Source organism: Bombina bombina, chromosome 5 (assembly GCF_027579735.1).
Source record: "Bombina bombina isolate aBomBom1 chromosome 5, aBomBom1.pri, whole genome shotgun sequence".
Classification (NCBI taxonomy): Eukaryota; Metazoa; Chordata; class Amphibia; order Anura; family Bombinatoridae; genus Bombina; species Bombina bombina.
Window position 1 is genome coordinate 415,019,087 of NC_069503.1, and position 17,619 is coordinate 415,036,705.

Consider the following 17,619-nt stretch of genomic DNA (forward strand, 5'->3'; position numbering starts at 1 on the left):
CAAACAACCCCCCAACAGTAAAACCCACCACCCACACAACCAACCCCCCAAATAAAATCCTAACGAAAAAAACCTAAGCTCCCCATTGACCTGAAAAGGACATTTGGATGGGCATTGCCCTTAAAAGGGTATTTAGCTCTTTTTCAAGTGCCCAAACCATAATCTAAGAATAAAACCCACCCAATAAACCCTTAAAAAAAAAACTAACACTAACCATAAATTTAGTTTCCCCATAGGAATCAATGGGGCTGCGTTACGGAGCTTTACACTGCTTTTTTACAGGTGTTAGGCTTCTTTTCAGCCGACTCTCCCCATTGATGTCTATGGGAAAATTGTGCATGAGCACGTAAAACCAGCTCACCGCAGCTTTCAGCAGCGCTGGTATTGGAGTGCGGTATGTAGCTCAATTTTACTCTACGCTCACTTTTTGCCTGATAATGCCAGGTTTTTGTAAGCCTGTAATACCAGCGCTGTAGGGAAGTGAGCGGTGACAATAACGTGCAAGTTAACACCGCACCACTCATAACGCAAAACTCATAATCTAGCCGATGGTTATTTATTTTTAATTTTTTTATAAATGTTTTATACCAACAATGTATCAATAATGCAACATGATAAAGATAAACAGTAAAAGAAAAGTACGGAAAATAGATAAATCAACATTGCATCATTTCCAGTTAGATAGCATCCCAAACTTTCTTCACAAAAAAAAAACAATCCATGGTACATTGTTGGAGGTTTTATAATTATAGCATACAATTTATAATAACAAACAACCTTGCCTGAAAAATAATAAAAAGAAAAAAAACAAAAATAATTAAAATTCAAGGTTCTTGCACCTCAATGTTCTTGAGAAGATACTTAGCTCTACAGAAAAAAAAAAAAAAAACACACGTCTCTCCCCTCCTTTCTACCAGATACCCAACAAAACTACTTCAGTGTTTCTGAATGGGAATATCAGATGGTCAATTTCTCTGGGTGGAAATATTTTGATGAACTTAGACCATTTTTAAAGAAGGAAGCTATTTCTCGGTCATAGTTCAAATCTATAGCTAGTTGCTCGACTAAATATTGTTTTTTAAGGTAATTCTTAACTTCCATAACTGACGGGGGGAACCTACTCTTCCATTTCTTAAAGATTAAATTTCTGGCAGCAAGAATAACCGAGTTTCTTATCTTAGATTCGTTTAAAGGTAGGTTCTTGCCTACCAGAAAGATTATATCTTTCAGAGTAATTCTGAGGGGAGTTAATTTAAGCACCTTGAGTAGCCAAAATTCTATTTTATTCCAAAACTGCTGTATCTTGGGACAAGCCCAGATCATGTGTGATAAATTTGCAGCTGGTAGGCTGCACTTTGGACACTTATTGAAGCTATTGTTATGCCATCTGTAACCTCTGTCTGGAGTGTAATAAGTTTGATAAATCAATTTTATATGGGACTCTCTCCAGGTCTCAGCTATTGTAGTGCGGAAAAGCAGAGACAGAGAATGCGATACATGTAAATTTTGATCAATGTTTTCAGAGATGAGATTTGTCCATTTTTGAGCTATATTTTCTAGGTTGGATTCTCCCATGTATGAGGCCAGGTATGAATACCATGTAGAAATAGAAAAATGGCCTGCTTTGGCCAAAATTGGCCAATTGTCAAGCTTACCCCATGACCATCTCCAGGAAAATTTGTTGACTAACTGGAGGGCATAGTGTCTAGCTTGCAGATATGCAAAAAAATCTCGATTACTTAGGTCAAATTCTTGTTTCAACTCTTCAAAGTATTTAATATTTTCTGCAGGTAGATTGATGAGCTGTGAAACTAAGTAAAGACCTTTCCTATGCCAGTTCTGCAGTATTGGGGATTGTGTACCTTCTTGGTACTCTGGGTTACCTAGAAAAGTTTGAAATCTGGGAATATTAGTGTTTGAATCAACTCGAGCTCCAATCTTACTCCAGGCCTGGATAATCGTGTAAATTGTTTTATATGATTTCACCTGTTTGGGAATTAAATTGAAGGGAACATGGACCAGAGAGACAGGAGAACATGGGTGACTGATATTGGATTCTAAACCATTGTCTGTAAAATGGTCTGACTCCGTAATCCAGTCAACTGCAATATGACCGAGAAAGACTAGATTATAAAGATGTAAATCGGGAAGGGCAAAGCCAGCAAATTGTTTAGGAAAAGACATTTTATGTAAGGATATCCTAGATTTTTTGGACTGCCAAATAAAATGACGGACTGCAATGTTGAACTTCTTAATGTCATAAGATTTAAAGAAAATAGGGAGATTTTTTAATATGTACAACATTTTGGGAAAGAGCACGATTTTAAAAAGTGCAATAAGGCCTGATATTGAGAGGGGAAGATTCTGCCAATTCCTCATTTAATTGGTAATTTGTAGGTGATTTGGAGGAATATTCAAGGAGTACCAGTTTGTGGGTCAGCTAAAACATTAACACCAAGATATCTGAATGAATTAGAGACTGTCTTGAAAGGATTATCTACCAGATATTTTTTTTTTTTTTTTTAACCAGAGACTTCAGCTTATTAAATTTATAACCTGAGAATTGACCGAATAATTTAACAATGTTCATAAGTTTTGGGATATTTAATGAAGTATTAGACATATAGATCAGTAAATCATCCGCATATAATGCCAGTTTCACATCTTTTTTCTGGATTTTTATGCCATCAATCTGTTGCCTGATTTTGATGGCTAGGGGTTCAATTGCAAGATCGACCAGTAACGGCGAAAGTGGGCATCCTTGCCGAGTGCCTTTCTCCAGTCTAATTATATTTGAATGAGTAAGCTAGTGGAGGATTGAATGTATAGATTTTTGATTAGTTTGGGGAAGTTACTACTAAACCCAAACCGATATAGTGTGTCCACTGTATACTTTCTACCTCTGTGATTACCTTTTATCTAAGCCTCTGCAGACTGTTTCCTTATTTCAGTTTGTTTGACAGACTTGCATTTTAGCCAGTGACCTCCCATTAGTAACTCCATGGCGTGAGCACAATGTTATCTATATGGCAAACACAAACTAACTCCCTCTACCTGTGAAAAACAGTCAAGTGCACTGATATAGGAGGCAGCCTTCAAGGAAATTAGCATATGAGCCTACCTAGGTTAACTCCTTAAGGACCATTTCAGACAAAAACTTCCTCAAAAGACCAGAGCATTTTTAGCATTTTTGCCTTCACTACATTTAAACAGAAAAAGAGCCTTTTTTAAATTTACCTATAAAAACTATATATATTTTTTTTAGTAGACAACCCAAAGTATTGATCTAGGCCCATTTTGGTATATTTCATTACATCATTTCACCGCCAAATGCGATCAAATAAAAAACATTGTTAACTTTTTCAAATTTTTAGGTTTCTCTCTGAAATTATTTACAAACAGCTTGTGCAGTCATGGCACAAATGGTTGTAAATGCTTCTCTGGGATCCTCTTTGTTCAGAAATTGCAGATATATATGGCTTTGGCATTGCTTTTGGTAATTAGAAGGCCGCTAAATGCCGCTGCACCCCACAATTGTGTTATACCCAGCAGTGAAGGGGTTAATTAGGTAGCTTGTAGGGTTAATTTTAGCATTAGTGTAGCGATCAGCCTCTCACCTGGCACATCCCCCCCAATCCCTCCCTGACCCCTCTCTAATAGCTCTCTTCCCTCCCCCACCCCCCAAAGGTCACCCGCATCTTAAGTACTGCAGAAATTCTGCTAGTATAAAAATAATAGTTTACTATATATATATACATATATATATATACATATATATATATATATATATATATATATATTTATATATATATATATATATAGTATATATATATATATATATATATATATGTATGTATATATATATATATTATATATATATTCTGGCAGGGTAGTATCCACCTTTAACTCCCAACCTCCCTGACCCCCCCAAACAGCTCTCTAACCCTCCCCCTTTACCTATAATCTGCCATATTATGTATTGGCAGCTGTCTGTACTCACTTTGCTATAGTTATACCCTTTTTTTAATAAAAAAACAACCCAAAAAGCATTTTTTTAATTTCTGTTGCTGCTCCCCCCTCGTTACCCTACCCCCTCCCAGATCCCTTTACCTCAATGGATCCCACATAGGAGCCCCCTCATTGCCCCTCCCCCCTCACTGCTGGCTCTTTTTTTTTATTGCCTGTAGCATGGTGTAGTGGCCCCACCCGCTGCCGCCCTCCTCCCGTCTCCTCCATCGATGGGCCGCCCACCCGCCGCCCTCCTTATCCTCCCATCCACCAACAATCAGCACCACTACTGTACCATGGAAAAAAAAATATACTGTATATATATATATATATATATATATATATATATATATGTATATGAGAGAGAGGGTGAGACAGCGCTGTAAAAAGGGGGGATGGAAGGACATCAGTATTAAACAATGAATGCAATCAATACATTGGAAATTGTACGTTAAACAACTAGATAAATCAGTCTGATGATGTCACACAGACGGTAGCCAGTAGGTAAAGCCCCGGGTGATATCTCATATCCAATTTAGAGATCAGTATGTGACAGTTCTTCTCCCCTTGGAGTAAGGTGTGTAAGCTTGGAGAAGTAGTCGTTAGAAGTTCTTTTAATTCTTGCACATTTCAGTACCAGCAAAAAAAAGTCCACAATGATGCCAATAGTAAGTACTGCAGCAGATGAGCAGCAGAATGCAGAACCCAAATCCGGCAAACACCTTCTGCCAGCAGCTCCTGATGAGCTCAAATACAGAGCCATACAAACAGTGAATTAAAGCTGCTAGTAGACGTGAAAGGGCTGAGCTGTTCCTACTAGCAGCTTTAATTCACTGTTGTATGGCTCTGTATTTGAGCTCATCAGCGAGCTGCTGGCAGAAGGTGTTCGCCGGATTTTGGTTCTGCATTCTGCTGCTCATCTGCTGCAGTACTTACTATTGGCATCATTGTGGACTTTTTTTGCTGGTACTGAAATGTGCAAGAATTTAGCCCCGCTACCAGGGGGTGTCAATCAGCATGATCGTATATGATCGGGCGCTGGGGCCAAACTACAGGGGGTGCAGAGGTCGCATTTTTTTTTTTTTTTATGAAAAACGTTGACCTGCCACTACCTGCACTGATATCATGTGAGTGTGACATGATGCTTCACTAGTGTCTCTGACTACAGGGGCTAGTCTTTCTGTTTTACCCATTGGTGTTTATGTGTGTGTGTATGTGTGTATGTATGTATGTATGTATGTTACTGTGTGTGTATTTATGCATGTATGTGTGTGTGTGTGTATGTATGTATGTATGTATGTATGTATGTGATTGTGTGTGTATTTATGGCATGTATGTGGTGTGATGTGTGTGTATGTATTGTATGTATGTATGTATGTGATTGTGTGTGTATTTATGCATGTATGTGTGTGTGTGTGTGTATGTATGTATGTATGTATGTATGTATGTGATTGTGTGTGTATTTATGCATGTATGTGTGTGTGTGTGTGTGTATGTTTGTGGAACCAGCAAATTACAGACCTTGTTACTACAGCATGGGGGGAGGGGGTAAACAGTGTCACTATATAGTACCATTATATACAGTATGGGGGGGGCTGGACTATGTCACAGACTACTGTGGTCACTTTATAAAGTACTGGGGTGGGTAGGGTCAGGCCAGCTCTCTCACCGGCAGATTACAGACTGTGTCACTAACTCACTATATACAGTACTGGTGGGTTAAACAGTGTCACTATATACAGTAATAGGGGGTCAGACCATCTCACAGACTGTGGGCACAGGGTACCTCCTTTTACAGACATGTAATCTGATATACATTTTTTTTTCTGTTAAATGTTAAAAAAAAAAAAGATATATTTATATATAATTTTTTTTGCATGAAAAATGTGAAGTAAAAGCTTTCTACATTTAAAATACATCTCATACATCACTACTAATCCTCATTGCCTGACAAGTGCTTCCTGCTAATGGTGTTGATAGATACTGCCTGCTAATGCTAACTATTTGCTGGAATTTAAACAGCTTTTACTTCAAGCAAAAAAGTCAACATATTTAAATACTTATCCTCCATAAGGCTGTCAGGCAAAAAACATATTTTGAGCGCAATGTCCCTATAAGGTGCAGTATGTTTCTTACTAATGAGCTACAATATTATTTTTTGTTATACAGAAAATGTAAATCAAAGACTAATGATCATAATATTTTTTTGTTCCCTTATCAGCTCTCAGTGTATACCTTATATAGTATCAGAAGACATTGAGCAATATTAGCAATGTTTCCCTGCTATTTATTGTTATCGTTCTGTCTTCTGACAGTGTTTACTTGCTGACTGACAGCACAATGCAGCTAATGGATGTTATTGTTTGCTTTGATATCATTAAATTGTATTATAATCATACAGTTTGTTATTCCCGTTAATTTCTATTTGCATAAGGAATTATCCATTGAAAGCCCAAATACTGTGAAAATAAAGGAGCTAAAAAAGCTTGGCCACATGAATATTAAAACCACTGGGAATAATAAGATTGAATGATCTGAGTGAGCTATCTGTGAGAGGAGATAAGACTGCTTCAAGGAGACGAGGTAATTGTCACAGAACAATAAACAGTCCTGAGTAAAAGATGCTAGAAAGTAATACATATATGCAATCAGCCATTTTGCACATCAATAAATCTTTTTATTTCTTCTGGAAGAAAGTCCTTTGCTGCACCATTATAATAAACAAAGGTACTTTGTGTAACTTAAGACCGGCTAAATTGAAAAGGGTTATTAAAATATATTGACAATCACATGATACTGGCAATTTTGTTGTCTATTACTTTATCCAATGATCAAATTATTCTGAGCATTTAATTTGGCAAATTATTTTCCTTGAGTACAGTGAAGATTTACAAAGGTGTTAAAATGATGTCCTTAAATGCCTTCTACAAATAATATCCTTTTGCTTATCTGAGCTCTTCATTGTTTATTCTAGCAGTGTTCTTAGCGTAACTAAATATCGTGACTGCAGTTAATACAGAGAAGTTGATCTTGTAGTTTTGCATTATTTGTATTTAACAAAAGAAGCCGGTTTGTTATGAATATTAACCATATATGTGCTGCATGACGTAGAGGATATTTTTTATTTTGGGTGTTAGAAGATCTTTAAAACATCATAGGAGGATGATGATAATTATTAGTATTGTGCATTTTTTTCGTTACAAATACAAACTTGTAACAAAAATAAGGATATTCATTTAATTTTACCGAAACGAATATCCAAATGAATGCACTAACTAATTTAAAGAATAATGAATATAGTTCATTAGAATATATGTTATTTTTTAATGTAGGTGCATATTTACCAATAGCGCACTGGGGAGCTGCGATAATCTTCTTTATAGACTCCAGGCTGCGCTAATATGAACATTAGTGCGGCACAAAAGCACCTTATCCTTTAGAGCAGGCAGGGGGAGTTATAATTAGGGATGGGCGAATGTGCAAATTTTCGAATTTCGAATGTAGAACGAATGTTATTACCGAAATTCGAATTCTAAATTCGAATGTCGATAAGAACGATATTCTTAAAATTCGAAATCGAATGTTATTTACAGTTTTCGAATGTCACTTTCTAATTCGAATGTTTATAATTATATCGAATGTCTACATTCGAAATTCGAATTTTTCGAATTTGAATATTGCATAATTCGAATATTACATTTAAATGCATTAGAAATACTATTACAATCTAAATTCGAATTTTTCGAATTCGAATACACGTATTGCATAATTCGAATATTACATTTAAAGAAAAAGCATTAGAAATACTATTACAATCTAAATTCGAATTTTTCGAATTCGAATACACGTATTGCATAATTTGAATATTACATTTAAAGAAAAAGCATTAGAAATACTATTACAACCTAAATTCGAATTTTTCGAATTCGAATACACGTATTGCATAATTCGAATATTACATTTAAAGAAAAAGCATTAGAAATACTATTACAATCTAAATTCGAATTTTTCGAATTCGAATATTGCATAATTCGAATATTACATTTAAAGAAAAAGCATTAGAAATACTATTACAATCTAAATTCGAATTTTTCGAATTCGAATATTGCATAATTCGAATATTACATTTAAAGAAAAAGCATTAGAAATACTATTACAATCTAAATTCGAATTTTTCGAATTCGAATACACGTATTGCATAATTCGAATATTACATTTAAAGAAAAAGCATTAGAAATACTATTACAATCTAAATTCGAATTTTTCGAATTCGAATATTGCATAATTCGAATATTACATTTAAAGAAAAAGCATTAGAAATACTATTACAATCTAAATTAGAATTTTTCTAATTCGAATATTTTCGAATGTAATCGTAAAATTCGAAACAGAATATTCGAAAATCGAATGTTAGAATGTTATGTAAACATTCGAAATTCGATTCGAACGAACGAATGTGTTAAAATTCGTGCCGTTTTTCGAATGTTGCGAAACATTCGCCCATCCCTAGTTATAATCTGACCTTCCCCACAGAGTCGAGGACCTCACTAATAGGAGAATTTGGCAATGGACTCTGTAAAGAACGGTTTGAATACAGCCCCCCCCCTGCTTGCACTAACGGAGAAGGTCTTTTAGCTCCACCACACTAGTGTTCTTATTAGCGTGGCCCTGAACTCTATGAAGAAGAAGAGGATTAGCGCTGTAAAGTATCAAAAAATGACAAAGGGGCCGATTTATCATTTGTCGGACGGACATGATCAGCTGTAGCGGATCATGTCTGCCCGACATCAATAAATGCCGACTACATACGCTGTCAGCATTTATCATTGCACAAGCATTTTGTGAAATGCTTGTGCGATACCGCCCCCTGCACATTCGCGGCCAATTGTCACTAGCAGGGGGTGTCAATCAACCTGATCGTATCTGATTGGGCTGATTGCTGTCCGCCGCCTCAGAGGTGGCAGACGAGTTAAGGAGCAGCAGTCTTATGACCACTACTACTTAAAGTGAAGGTAAAGTTACATGGTTTACCACACATCCAGGCATTGTATGACATTAACATATCCAGATTGCTATATTATTTTTTTTATAAAAATATTATTAACAGTTTTATTCTTATTGTTATAATTCCTACCGTTATCTAGCACGCTCCGCCCACCTTCCACTTCCTATCTCTCTTAGTGAGTTTATGTATAGAGCGGTCCCAACCACTCTATACGTAGCTGCAATGCGCGTTCACAAGCACCGAGCGCATTGCCCCTCCAATGGCAATTCAGCTATTCATTACCGTTTCATCATATTGAAAATTCTCAATCATACAAAGTTATTTTTGTTCATGGATAAAACGATTGATAACATTATTGTGTTATCAATCCGTTTTATCCATGAACAAAAATAGCTTTGTCTGATTGAGAATGTTCAATATAATGAAACTGTAATGAATTGCATTCTAAGTGTAAGGCATTGCGATAACTTCAGCACTCGGCAGCACTCACTCAGGCAGACTACATCGCCGAGGCTCTGCTCTTCTGTGCACACGCTGAGGGAGTCTCCTAGCACTGAACATGAATACAGCGCAATCCTCAGACACCCGTGCTGCTCAGGCACTGGCAAGCTGTCCAATCAGTGCGCTGAAAAATGACGTATCCGTGGTAATTTCTGTTTATTACAGAAACCGGGTAGGCGCATGCGCGCATCGGGAACGCGCAACTTGAGGCATAAAAAATGTCACGCATGCGCAAATCAATCTATACTCTAATGACGTAGCTGCCCGGCCGCCTAACGGCCAGAAAGTCAATTGGGAGATCACACAACGTGATCAGGACCTAAAAAAAAAAAAAAAAAACGGGTTGAATTGTAACTGTAAAAAATTATATTTCATTGCTGATAAAATGTATTTAGAACGAACTTTCAAAAAAATCATGAATGAACTACTATTGATTTTACATTAACTATTTAACTAAGTATAGTGAAGCATGTAACTTTACCTTCACTTTAACTTATGTTTCCGGAGAGCCTGAAGGCTCGCGCAGAAACTGCTGCATTCGCAGCGTAATAAATCGGCCCCTATGTGCCAGCTTCAGCAAGATAACATTTACATTTTAACAAAAGTGAATGTAAATGTTATTGAATATTCAGTATTCTGCTAATTTTAAACAACACAAATACTGAGTAATAGTGCAGCAAACGAATATTCGGAAAAACTAATTTTTCGAATAATTCATCTGAAGCGAATTATTTAGTGCTGCTCAAGTCTAAGGATTACAGTATATTGTGTTTCATATATTATTTACAAAATTTAAATCAGTGCTTTCCAAACTGTATGTCGGCAGCAGTGTGTAGGTGTGTCCCTGCTTCAGCACAAATTATTTTACATTTTTTTTTGGTTTCTGACTTTCCGCCTGCCTGCTACGCATATCACATGGTTGACATGTGATTGATACCTAGTGGGTCACAGATCATCTTAACCTATTGGCGCAGCTCAGTGGGAACTGAAACTATTCCCATTGGCGGCACATTGGCTCCTGACTGCACGAGTAGTCTTCTTAATTGGCTCGTGACTGCATGTATAGTCAGTGAGTGGGACAGCAGTGTGTATGCAGCGTGGGCAGTAGTCAATCGGACTCACCGAGCTCTGAGGGCGGCAGCTTAAATGCTGAGCTGAAGTCAGTGGGGTTTTTTTTTGCAGCTAGCTCCCAGTAGTGCATTGCTGCTCCTGCTCTTGATATATGGATAGGAAGTGGAAGCTTAAAAATGCTTGACCTCCTGTTTGCTAGTACAACTGAATTACTGTGTTGCGAAATGATGTAGGTCTAAAAAGTGTGTCACCAACATGAAAAGTTTGGAAAGCTCTGATTTAAATGAACACAAAAATGACAGTTTCTGGTGTATGTAAAAACAAATGTTCATACTTTAGACTATTTCATATTTTTATGTATCAGAATAGATTTCATATTAAATATTTAGTTTTCTTAAAGCTGTAATTCAAAGGACATAAACATTCCAATCTTGAAATAAATAAACATACTGGATGAATGTAAATTTATTCCTAAAACTTATATTTTGCTGAAAAATTTAACACAAGATTGCAACTAAAAAATAATGCCATTAGAAGAAGTTTGTACGAGCTACCTGTCAAAGCTACAAGTTTTCAGTTGAGCTCCATTATAATCAATAGTCAGCCTTGCATTTGTGTCTGCAAGGATTCTAAAGCCTTTTGTTCTATACAGCGAGACTACTTTTGTACAAGAAGACGGGCGGCATACAAATAATTTACACATACAGAGTTACATTTTCTGTGTTTCAAACATCTGAAGTTTTTATAGTTGTAAGTATCTTAACCTCTTAGCAACAGGTTTAAATTTCCTAGGTGAGATTTCATGAATTGGGCACTTAAAGGGATTTGAAACACACATTTTTTTCTTTCATGATTCAGAAAGAGCATGCAATTTTAAACAACTTTCTATTTTACTTATATTATCATTTTTTTTCTTAATTCTCTTTGTATCTTTTGTTGAAAGGAATGGACATTAGCTCAGGAGTCTGCCCATTTCTGGAGCACTATATGGTAGCAGTTGTGCAACAATGTTTTCCATTTGCAAGGGCACTAGACGGCAGGGCTTTTTCCTCTAATGCAGTGCTCCAGATGCCTACTTGGGTATCTTTTCAACAAAGAACATTATGGGAAACTAAGCAAATTTGATAATACAAGTACATTGGGAACTTTTTAAAAATGGTATGCTCTGTCTGGATAAGAAAAGAAAATATTTGGGTTTCATATTCCTTTAAAGGGACATTGAACCCATTTTTTTTTTCGTGATTCAGATAGAGAGACCCATATCCGTATGGAGCTTGTGGGCCCGTGTTTCTGGCGAGTCTTCAGACTCGCCAGAAACAGCAGTTATAAAGCAGCTGTATAAAGACCGCTGCTTCATAACCCTGTCCACCTGCTCTGAGCAAGCGGACAGGAATCGCCACAATTCAACTCGATCGAGTATGATCGGGTTGATTGACACCTCCCTGCTGGCAGCCGATTGGCCGTAAGTCTGCAGGGGGCGGCGTTGCACCAGCAGCTCTTGTGAGCTGCTGGTGCAATGCTGAATACGGAGAGCATATTGCTCTCCGCATTCAGCGAAGTCTTGCGGACCTAATCAGCACTGTTGGATCAGGTCCGCAAGACCTTTGATAAATAGGCCTCAGAGTATGCAATTTTAAGCAACTTTCTAATTTACTGCTGTTATCAATTTTTCTTTGTTCTCTTATATCTTTATTTGAAAAGAAGGCATCTCAGACCCATGGACAGCACTTGTTTATTGGTAGGTGAATTTATCCACCAATCAGCAAGAACAGCCCAGGTTGTTCACCAAAGATGGACCGGCATCTAAACTTACATTCTTGTATTTCAAATAAAGATACCAAGAGAATGAAGAATGAAGGAGTAAACTAGAAATTTGCTTAAAATTGAATGTTCTATCTGAATCACAAAAGAAAACCTTTGGGTTCAGTGTCCCTTTAAACAAACAAAATACCCATATGCTAAACCACTTGAAAGGAATGCAGCATCAATATAAAAAGCTGACAAAAAAATATCACATGAACATTTCTATGTAAAAAATGAAGATATATTACCTCATATTTCTTCAGCTCACAATAGTAAGTGCTCTGTGAACAGTTATACTTCAGCTACTGTCTAGCTGCAAGTTGGACAAAAACCAATAGACAATCAGCAACAGCAGTAGTTTGATATCATGAGATTTCATTTAAATCTTGTAATATTTCATAGCAAACTTAAACTGGAGTAAAGAAATGCCAGATGCATGCTCACCTACAAGTCCTGGGGACTAGAATCCTGAATGGCTGCTTAAAGTCTCTTTACAATGGGATGTGGCTACTGAGGACATTTTGAGGTAAAATAACTTAAAGGGACACTGAACCCCCAAAAATATTTTGTGATTCAGATAGAGCATGAAATTTTAAGCAACTTTCTAATTTACTCCTATTATCAAATGTTCTTCATTCTCTAGGTATCTTTATTTGAAATGCAAAAAATGTAAGTTTAGATGCCGGCCCCATTTTTGGTGAACAACCTGGGTTGTTCTTGCTGATTGGTGGATAAATTCATCCACCACTAAAAAAGTGCTGTCCAGAGTTCTCAACCAGAAAAAGCCTAGATGCCTTCTTTTTCAAATAAAGATAGCAAGAGAATGAATAAAAATTATAATAGGAGTAAATTAGAAAGTTGCTTATAATTGCATGCTCTATCTGAATCACAAAAGAAAAAAATTGGGTTCAGTGTCCCTTTAAAGAAACATGAAACCCCATTTTTTTCTTTCATGATTTAGAAAGAGTGTACAATTTTAAACAACTTTCTAAATTTACTTCTATTATCTAATTTGTTTAATTATCTTGATATTCTTTGCTAAAAAGCATATCTAGATAGACTCAGTAGCTGCTGATTGGTGGGTGCACATAGATGTCTTGTGTTATTGGCTCACCCATATGCATTACTATTTCTTCAACAAAGGATATCTAAAAATAAATAAAATTAGATAATAGAAGTAAATTTGAATGTTGTTTAAAATTGTATTCTATAGTAGGTGGTTCCGGGGGTGGAGTCTGAGCGCAGGTCACAAAGCGCTTGCTCTGTGAGCTCCCATCTATGCTGTTGGCTGAGATTTTCCCGCGCTGAAGCCCTGAGACCTGGGGTAGCTGTATGGTGGATCACTGTATCGTCACTGGAGCCACTGCGGTGCAAATCCAATGCACTCAGCTGAATTCTTATCAGCGTTTGAAGGACTGATGTTTTCCCTTATTCTTTACTAATTAACAGGAGATCGAGTGTCTGGACAGCCCCCCTCTCCCACTGGTGCTTCATGAGGGGGGGCTTACGCTCTGCGCCCTATGCCGCTGGCCTCGTGAGGCCCTGCCGCATGTTGCCAATGCCATTAGGAGATCACATGAAGAGGCCCTAGGACTCAGCAGGTGTGCAACTCAGCTCCTCCTCCCACCAGTGCTGCGTGTGGAGGTGACGGAGACTTGCTTTGGTGGAGATCCCCTCCTGTTTGTATTTGGGGTGAAGAGATTCCGGAACACTGTCGACACTGCTGGTTTGTCCGCAGGCTGTGTGAAGCTTGATGTCCCAGTTGACTTTGACAGCTGTACTCTACAAGGTACGGTTCTCTTTCTGTTTCCCGAGATCATAATACCCTAATGGGAGTGATATATTCCGTTGGAATCTAAGAGGTGTCAAAGGCTTATTCCCCACTAGGGCAACACTTAATTTGGCTGCCGCAGAGAGGGGAAAGCAAACACGATTCTAAGGACTGGGAATAAAGAATGGGAAGGAGTGTGGAATTTGACAAGATCTGCTTTAGCTGTGACTAGTTTATGACTCCCCCTACACTTAAGGCCTTTTTTTTTTTGCCCAGTAGCAAGTACTGTAGCAGAGCTGCCTACACAGTGACAGTTTGTATTCTCATCCCATTTCAGTGGAGGCTGCACTGCTATGTAAAATCTTAGAAGGACTAATTCATTTCCTTACACAAATAACTGCTTTTGCCTTTAATATATTCAGGCATATAGCAAATAAGTTAAAAATAGTAATTTCTGTCTTTGCTTGCTGAATGTAAACCAAATTAACGTTTTTTTTTTCTCTGGGCTATTGTTTTCATTGTTTTTGAGCATTGCTACAAGTCTATTTGTTTGTTGGTCTGGGGGTAGAGTTAGAACTTGGAAGGCATAACCTTAGGCTAGCCCTGAGTAAGGACTCTCTCTCACGGAGGTGCTGTCTATAGGAATATTTTATCTATAGCAGTAGAGTGTCCTATTAATGAAACCCTTTCTGAGAAATTGTATATTTACCCATTATTGACAAAGCAAAAGGGAAATGGGGGTTCTTTTCTTTGTATCCTGGCTTCCATGCCAGTTTTAAAAGGTATTATTTCTATTGATTGTAATTAGAGCATAAGTGTTGTCTATAGAAATATCTAATTAATACTGCAATGTCTTAACAGTGAAACCCTTCCTGTAAGATTATATTGATAAAACAAAAGGGAAAAAGGGGTTTATATCTCTGTATTCTGGCTCTAGTGCCAAGCCTAACATACATTTGAGCCACTGTTTGTGATTAGAGAATGAGTACCGCCAACAGAAATATCTAATTAATAATAGTAGAGTGTCCCAATAGTGGAACCCTCTCTGAGAAACTGTATATTCACTCGTTACTGATAAAGCAAAAGGGAAGGTTTTTTGTTTTTCTCCTCTCTCCATCCTAGCTATAGTGTCAGGCTTAACAGGTACCGGGCCCATTGTTTGCAGATTGAGCATAACTACTGCTTATATTTAATCAATAGCAGTGGAGTGTTTTAATAGTTAAACCCTTCCTGAGAAACTTTATATATATTCATCATAGATAAAGCAAAAAATGGAAAGAGGGGTTTCTATCTCTGTATCCTGGCTCTAGTGCCAGGCTTAATATTTATCTAGAGTATAGTTTCTGTACTTTGCTGCTTCAATGTGATTTTTTCCTGTGGTTCTCATTCCTGTCTCTCACTTGGACAGAATCTGCTAACTTATTTTTAAGACACCTTGGCAGACATCCACACAGTTTCTACCAACCATCTGCAATTGAATGAGATGATAGATACCCAAGCATTGGTGGTCAGCATCTATAAAGCCTTGGCTCCTAGGTTTGACACTCTTAAACTAGAGATCAAACAAGATATCTTGTTTCTAACTCAAGAAATTAGACAATTGTCTAATAGGCTGCAAAAGGGAGAACAAAGAGTGCCAGACCTAGAAGACCTCACTACAATACATAATTCAAAACTTGAGGTCACCAACCTAAAAATTTCTAAAATCCAGTCTAGAATTGAGGATCTTGAAAACTGTTCCAGAAGGAACAATTTCAGGATTTCAGGAAAAACAGTATGACGATTTGAACAAACTCATCTCAGTGACGTTAGTTCATCTTCTTAAGATCCCACACTCACATCCCAAATTGTCGTTGAAAGAGCGCACAGGTTAGGCAGACCACTAACTAATAACAAAGGGAACATCAGGGCAAGTGCACTTATTGCCAAATTATTAAACTTTCAGGAAAAAAATCACTATACTTCAATATTTTCGCAAAAAAAACAACCCATTGTCCTGGGAGAATCCAAAATACTTCTTTTCCAAGATGTCTCTGCTAAAACAACAGGAAAGAGAAGGGAGCTTTCACCAATCTGTACTAAACTCATCAACCAGGGCCTCCATTCCACTATAATCTACCCGGCCAGGCTGAAAGTAGTTGTTAAGGATGAATTTTATATTTTTTTAGTCTGTTAAAGACGCAGAAAAGTTCTTTGATAAATTAAGCTTCCCTGATCAATAGTCAATCCGTATACTCATCCCCTTAGTATTTTAAGTTCAGACCTCCATTAGGGTTTTTCTTCACTCATGGTCTCAGGGATTTTTGGTATGACCATGGGTCCTCTTCCTTTTTCCTTGACCTTTTTTTTTCTTTCTTTTTACTAAAATATGGGTAAGATAGAGTCTTAAGATGGTCTCTTGGGGGGGCGAAGCCAAGAGCCGACAGTGATGGCCACTTAAGAGAAAAGCTCTGCGCAAGGATGGCCAAAAAAAGAACTTAAAGCATATAATTAATGAGTACAATGATGTTGAAAAGTTGAACGATAAACAACTACATCTGGCAGCTACACGGAGAAACCAATTACATAATTATTTTTGGGCTGTAGCTTGGCGATCTGCTAATTACCTGAACTGCACTGGATTGAAAACATGCAACGGCGGTTTCTAACTATGCCACAACATTTCCAAGCACTGACTGTGTTGACCTGGTTCTAATAATTCTATAGGGCTCGAAGCTACACTCGTGTTCAAAACTATCAAGCATCTGGTAGATGATGGAGCCTTCCACTTTTTTCACAGCATTGGCTGATTTACTGGATAAGCACCTTGTGAGACTCCTGGAATCTATAGAAGAAGCATTTTGTTCTCTTACTCAAGACCCGGTGGGCATTGATTCAGCCTCAACAGGTATGTTTATTGAGATTGTCCCAGAGAGTCTTGACTGTAATCAGGGAGTAACGCCAAAGAAAGTAATGAAGAAGTCATAAGGCACAAAGGATAGCGCTCCAGAGTCACCATATGTGGCGTTCCAGGGTCTGCCTTCCTCATATATTTGTACACTTGCTTACCCTTTTGGGGAACAGTTGGAGCAAGCCACAGCCAGTGTTATAAAATATGTGAGCATAAAAGCAGACCACTACATACATGATTCTCCTGACAACAGAAGTTTTGCAATACAAGGCTGGAACAACATGTATTATTCAGACATTTGATGCATTACTCTCTCTCACCACTTTTGAGTCAGACTGATTCCAGGCGCAGCATTGGATAGGCCTGTGATGGGACTGGACTCTCTATCAGTGGCTCTACCATTTCATCGCTGGGCTACAACCGTGCTATGTGGCTGGTGGTAGCAGGGTTCACCGGGAGAGAACTTTTTCATTTCCCCAACATTGGACTTTGTGCTAAGTATAGCATAAGTTTGTTTTGTTTGGTCATCCAGGCTGATTGTTTTAAAAGTTATATTATTATAGTTACTAG